The sequence below is a fragment of the Oxyura jamaicensis genome, chromosome 12, assembly GCF_011077185.1.
Source record: "Oxyura jamaicensis isolate SHBP4307 breed ruddy duck chromosome 12, BPBGC_Ojam_1.0, whole genome shotgun sequence".
In the NCBI taxonomy this organism is placed as follows: domain Eukaryota; kingdom Metazoa; phylum Chordata; class Aves; order Anseriformes; family Anatidae; genus Oxyura; species Oxyura jamaicensis.
Genome location: NC_048904.1, coordinates 864356 through 870355, shown reverse-complemented (window position 1 = coordinate 870355; position 6000 = coordinate 864356). Strand labels below are relative to the sequence as shown.

The 6000-nt window shown below is 33.3% G+C and overlaps 1 protein-coding gene across 21 annotated transcripts in view; it reads right to left on the bottom strand.

Moving 5' to 3' along the window:
• Positions 1-348: 348 nt before the first annotated feature.
• Positions 349-6000, bottom strand: part of ERC2 (ELKS/RAB6-interacting/CAST family member 2) — a 537199-nt gene continuing 531547 nt past the window's right edge. For all 21 annotated transcript variants that reach the window (XM_035338170.1, XM_035338171.1, XM_035338160.1 and 18 more), the window contains one exon: positions 349-3334. The gene's annotated coding sequence lies outside the window, so the exon portion shown is untranslated. The remainder of the gene's footprint in view (positions 3335-6000) is intronic.

Here is a 6000-nt window from a genome sequence, read left to right as displayed (position 1 = left end):
TGGTCAGTAAAGTATATAAACAAAATGTAATTTTCTATGCAATTACAGAGGGTCACACAAGAATATTATGCTTTAGAAACCCACTCAAAAGCACATATTACTCATTAAGAGCCCAATCCAGAAAATGGTTACTCACTTTAGTGAAGTTGCTCGTGGGAGCAGTGCCTAGGAGTCATTTTCCTTTTTATGCTTTCTTAAACAGTTTATGTGATAGTAACAACAGGAAGATAAATTACTTTGAATGGTAGCAATTAGAGAAATAAGGAGTGTGATAGATTTACCATGTGGAAAACATCTTCTTACATTTTCTTACAGTCATTAAACTTAGTTTTAATGACACAACACTGATTTCAGAAAGAAACAAGTTTATTTGATGAATATAAACAAGCTGATCAACACTAAATACTTCCCATACACATGATAACTATGTTATGAACTCTAAATACCTTGGTACTTTACACTTCTATTAGACATTAAATTACAATGACTGTCTAATACATGCCCACTGGTAATTTCTAGGAATTCCTTAGTTTCATATCGATGTCCTTAACCACATATCAATATCACAATCCAGAACATGCCAATCACTTGAAAAAAGTATTACAAGAAGCACTATCAAATGAGGATATAAGGTAAATAGGGAATACTGACCCATTGCTGCAAAACATCACATTCAAACATCACCCTACACACACAAAAAAACCAATGCAGATATAGATTGTGTCAACACATCTGAGGTCTTTTCATAAATACTGTTTAAAAAGTAAATTGAAACTCACTTTCAAATGAAAGTCAATGTGCAGGTACATGCATACTGGATACACAAAATTCATTAAATACAAAATTCATACCGTACATTTAAATGAAAGAAATAATGTGCAGTACAAGACTGATCTCACATTGAAATAATAATCTTAAATGTTAACCAAAAGTTGACTTGCTTCTTTACACTTAGAGTGGGCAAAAAACATTGCTCAAATAAAATAATTTCCCAACATCACAGTGTTTATTGTAAACCCCGAGATCACATTTTAGTATATGAAAAGATATTCTCCAAACATCATAATCACATGAAATGAAGAAAAAAAAAAAAAAGAGTGAAGTAAAGAAAATAAAAGAAAGAAGCAACATTACACAGTTTTCCTCTTTACGGGCTAAACTGTAGGCCCTGTTAAAATTTAGATCAATACTCCTACCAACATGATTGGAGCAAAAATGCCCCTAAAATAATATCTGTGACAAAATTGGCACATACATATAAATATCTAACTATACAGCTTTGTATCTGTGACCCTATTTCCCCCTAGTTTACTTCCTACTTCAAGTATTCAGTTGCAGAGTTAAGGTTAAGACCTGATTGTAAGAGACACAGACGATTGTCCCCTACTGTGACAACAAATTTGTCACAAGAAAGTTTTGTTGTCTGAGTTTCCAAGTGCAACATTTGTCATATGTGATAAATATATTCCCAAAAGCTTTGCCATTTCAAAAACAAAGATTTAAAATGCCATTGATAGTTAAAGGACAAACTTTTTAAACATGAATGAAATTTGGATTATCTATGCTATACTAATTCTATACATTTTCTATAGATGGAAAACAGTAGCATCCAGCAGGACTCCTGCTCAAATAAATTGCTCTTTGATTGCACCAAGAAAAAGGTACAAATAAATAAAATATCATCTCTAGACAATCAATTTAAAGGGCTATATGTATGGCTCATGTAGGATGTTTAGGGTTAATTGCACCACAGGTTCAAAAAACATTTATTCTAAATTCAGTGCAAGACTTTAGGAATATCCATTTAGATATTATTATTATTATTATTTATTTTTTTTTTTTTTTACAGCAGCAAAAAAAAATTACTAAGGATTAAGGCCACCCATGCTTAAATTTATTGTTTGTCCTTTAAAAATGCAGATACTCTGTTCCCACTCCCATCAGCATGGAAGCATTTCTTCCATGGACAAAAAGATGCCTCAATAAAACAACCAAGCATTTGCACATTTGCCAGACTGACCAAAAATGTTCATGAAGTCATAAGGATCCTCTCCTCGAGAAGTGGTAGAGATTTAACTAGCAGTTAATAATTTCTCACTGAATGTAATGACTTCATATTTTTATTTTTTCCTTGCATGTGCTTTAGAATTATCATACTAGATATATTTTGTTGATACAAACAGCCTCTAAGTGCTATTTGATCATTGGTATTTTCTTCTGTAACATCTAAGAGTCATTGGGATCCATGTTGGAGTCTGTTTTTCAATGCAGAAAATGATAACACACAGTTCCTCATTTACAGGAGACCTAGTGCATATACTGTATTCACAGCAATCTTTATTTTTATTTTTATTTTTATTTTTTAGAGTCCCAGCTTTTATTGTTGAAGATCTATATGCATTTGGATGGTAAAAGGTTGATACATCCTTGTGTATATGTCCATATATACACATACATATATATTTATATATGTCTCAAGCTTTTACCATCCAGAAATAGATACATCTTGTTTATAATCATATATTTATGATCAAATTAGATGTCCTATGCATTGTCAGAGACACACACCATATTTTCATAAAGCTAATCTTTGCCATCAGTTGTTAGTACCAAAAATTGATTTCATTTCCAACCTGGCCCAGAGCTTAATACCAGTTATACCATCAATATTTTTTTTTTTGATGTTGTTGTTGGTTTTTGGTTTGGGTTTTATTTTTTGATTGTAATTGTTTTATCAGAAGATATAAGAAAACAGAGGAGGGTAAAGGCTTGGGTTTTATTTTTTGTAAAAGCCCACATCCAACTGGGGGTAAGATTAATGCCAACACCCTTATATAACATTTTACTAATACCTCTTTGATAATCTAGTGCAATAGAAGTTTTAGAATAGACTAGGTAAAATCAGCAAATGCAGATACTATACCTAAAGAAATTTGAATTACTTATTAAAATCAATATCAATTTACAAATAATTGGTTAAATAACCTGTTTAACTGAACTTCATTAAACAATAATATTCTAAACAGAAGGTTTGTTTGTGAAAACAATAACTTGCAAGACCCATTAAAGGTAGAAATAAAGCTCTTGTAATTTCTGCTTGAGTCTTCTTCATTTTTTTCCAAAGTATCTAATTTCCTAGTAGACTACAAGAAATAATGGAGAAGATGCCAATTAGTGCATTATTTCATTAGATATCAACCTTAGCATTCATTTTCTTCATCTGTGATCTTCTCCAGGATATCATAGTCATGTTTGGAGATCCAATGCAATAGATTATCATCGTTACATTCCAATGATACGTTTTTTCTTCCTCTTTCACTAGTTCCTCTGAAAACTGTAACAAGAGAACAAAATATTCTAGTTAATAAAATGTTTCGAGCATATTCAACATAGTTCTCATATAATCAAGCTTCTCATAGACATCAGCGGATATATCGCTTTTCTAGGGACTAAGGATTAGGCAAGGATTTAAATTCAATTTGAACCCATTTGATACGCTTAAAGGGTGGCAAATAGTTTTACAGATGATTTGTGTCACAAGATTTCTCTTAAATGAGAAAGATTTTAAATTCCAAAGATGTTAAATTGTGTTGTTTTTGTGATTTTGAAAATGGGAAGTTTTCTGTTCTCTACAGATGCAGTAGCTTTGAATTGGAAATTTTATTAAATAAATAAATAAATAAATGTTTTATTTGGAAACCAAAGGAATTGTCCTTTTATTTCCATTCTGTTCCATGGCAGGTAGAATGTGCAGTGCCCCTAGCGACTCTCCAGAAACGGAGGTACTGAAAGCAACATTTTGTTGTTGTATTTTAAACTAAAGTCCACTTTAGTATTCAAGACACTGGAGGAAGGTTTTATGGATACAAGTACCTCAGATTTATAAAAATTGAAATATTCCACAGTGAACATTTCAGCCATGCAGTCACTTGTGAGTGGTGGTTGTTCTCCGTGGCTTGGCTGGTACTTCTGAAATCTAGGGGACTGCTAAAGGTAACTGATGAAAGCCTGAGTCAATCAGTGGAAAGTGTCTTCCTGCTGTCCATGGGCTTTGGAAGAGGCTCTGTCTGACTGCAAGCGACCTCAGTGTGAAGCCTGAATGATTTGTCTTGTTCCAATAGTTCTATTGCAAACAGGCAGCACAGTACTCTTGAACAGAGTGCAGTGAATTAGTCTTATTCATTGTATCTGTATATCAGAGGGAGAAATGAAATGATTCCTTTGCAGGGCACTTGTTCATTTATCTACTTTGTTCCTGGAGAAGTAAAAATGCATTATGTATGGGATCCTTCATTATTGAGCTTGCATTTATTTAACTGGAGAGGTTTCCAAAACACCCATCTTTAATAAAAAAGTAACTGCTGCAGAATTTTTTCGTTTTTGGATACAGCTGAAAAAAATGTTGTGTACAACTATTTGACTAAAATGCCTCTTTAAATTCTAGAAGCTAACATTTATCAGAGTAATTATGTTATGAGTAAAGTGCAATATTTTGCATAGAACACAAACTTGCAAATGATTTTAAATCCCTATTTTCAAGTTTATGTCTGTGTGGTATATATATATATATATAACTATATATAATGGTTTATATAATACAAACTTAGATGAATAATCTAATAATCACTTCTCCAATGAGAGGTTGGTACATTTTTTCTGGTTAAAACACTTCAGGACTAATCCAAAGCCCACTGAAATGTGGAAAGGTTCCCATTGATTTTAACAGGCTTTGGAATTGGCCCTTGAATGAAGAAAAAAATGACTTCTGCAGAGCTGGAAAGCCAGGGAGTTCCTAAAGTAGATCATGTTACTAGTTCTGGCACATAAAATCTTTGCTAACTTTTTATGAAAACTGTAAGTCAGAGCATGTGTTACGTTTCCCATTCTTTTGTGTGCCGAGTATTTCTTAATCATCATTCAAAGAGATATATAGGCATAGGAAGCACCCATATAAATTAACGAGGAGAGTACATTCCAGAAACCTTAGTACAAAAATGTCTATATTTTTTTAACAGGTTCACTAAAATATGATCACAGCAAATCTTCAATATACTTGATATTTTACAAGCTGAAGTTCCTTTGCAATTAACACTCATTTATGTACTCAAAAAGAAGAACTCAGAATAAAGAGTCCAATCTGAGCAGCAACAGCCAATCACAAAACACAACCTCTCTTCAGCTTGCTCCCCAAATTTTCATTGAGGTTTTAGAACAGAATGAAACTCCGAAATAAACCCCACCTGCTTAATCAACCCACCCATTCATCAGGAAACTGTACACATATTGGGACTGTAACAAAAACTGTCTCACCACAGGTAGGAAATGCAAAGTATTTCTCAAGTCAAATAAATATATAAAAGGATATTGCTGCCAAATACCAACTGAGGTTGAGTAAATTAAATTTATATTTGTTTCTTCAATGCTGTACTTGGTAAAGGTCACTGAACCTCTGAAACAGAAATAAATGTTGGTAACCTATATTGGGCCTGAGATTCAGTAGTGCTGCAACTGAAGTTAATGTCTTATGAGTTTGGCATCTCTGACGGTCCATTAGATACCAGTCAATGAATATATCAGATGGATGTGAAGATAATAAAAGTGTAGTAGCCCACAAATATTTGTTTGGGTTGTTTTTCCTTTGGATAAAGACACCTGCCAGATTACTACTTTTTACCTCCAATCCTTTCCTCTCAGCAGTGATTTGCAGGAATGAGCTGGGAGAGGGTGGGTAAACACAAAGGAGTTAAAGGGGAAACTGTTTAATAACAGTAGTAAAATGCAGGCTATTTTTGACATCTGGGTTAATGTCCATTATGCTCCATATGCTTTCCAAATGTTTGCAACAAGCACCCAGATACAAACACAGATACCCATTCACATTGGCTTAAATTGCCCTCTCCTAACCTGTTACACATGGTACCTACATAAAAGACCAACGACTGATATGGTAATTAGCCAGTCAGAAAGAGAGGGAATGGCCAGTTTATTGTAGGGAATTGG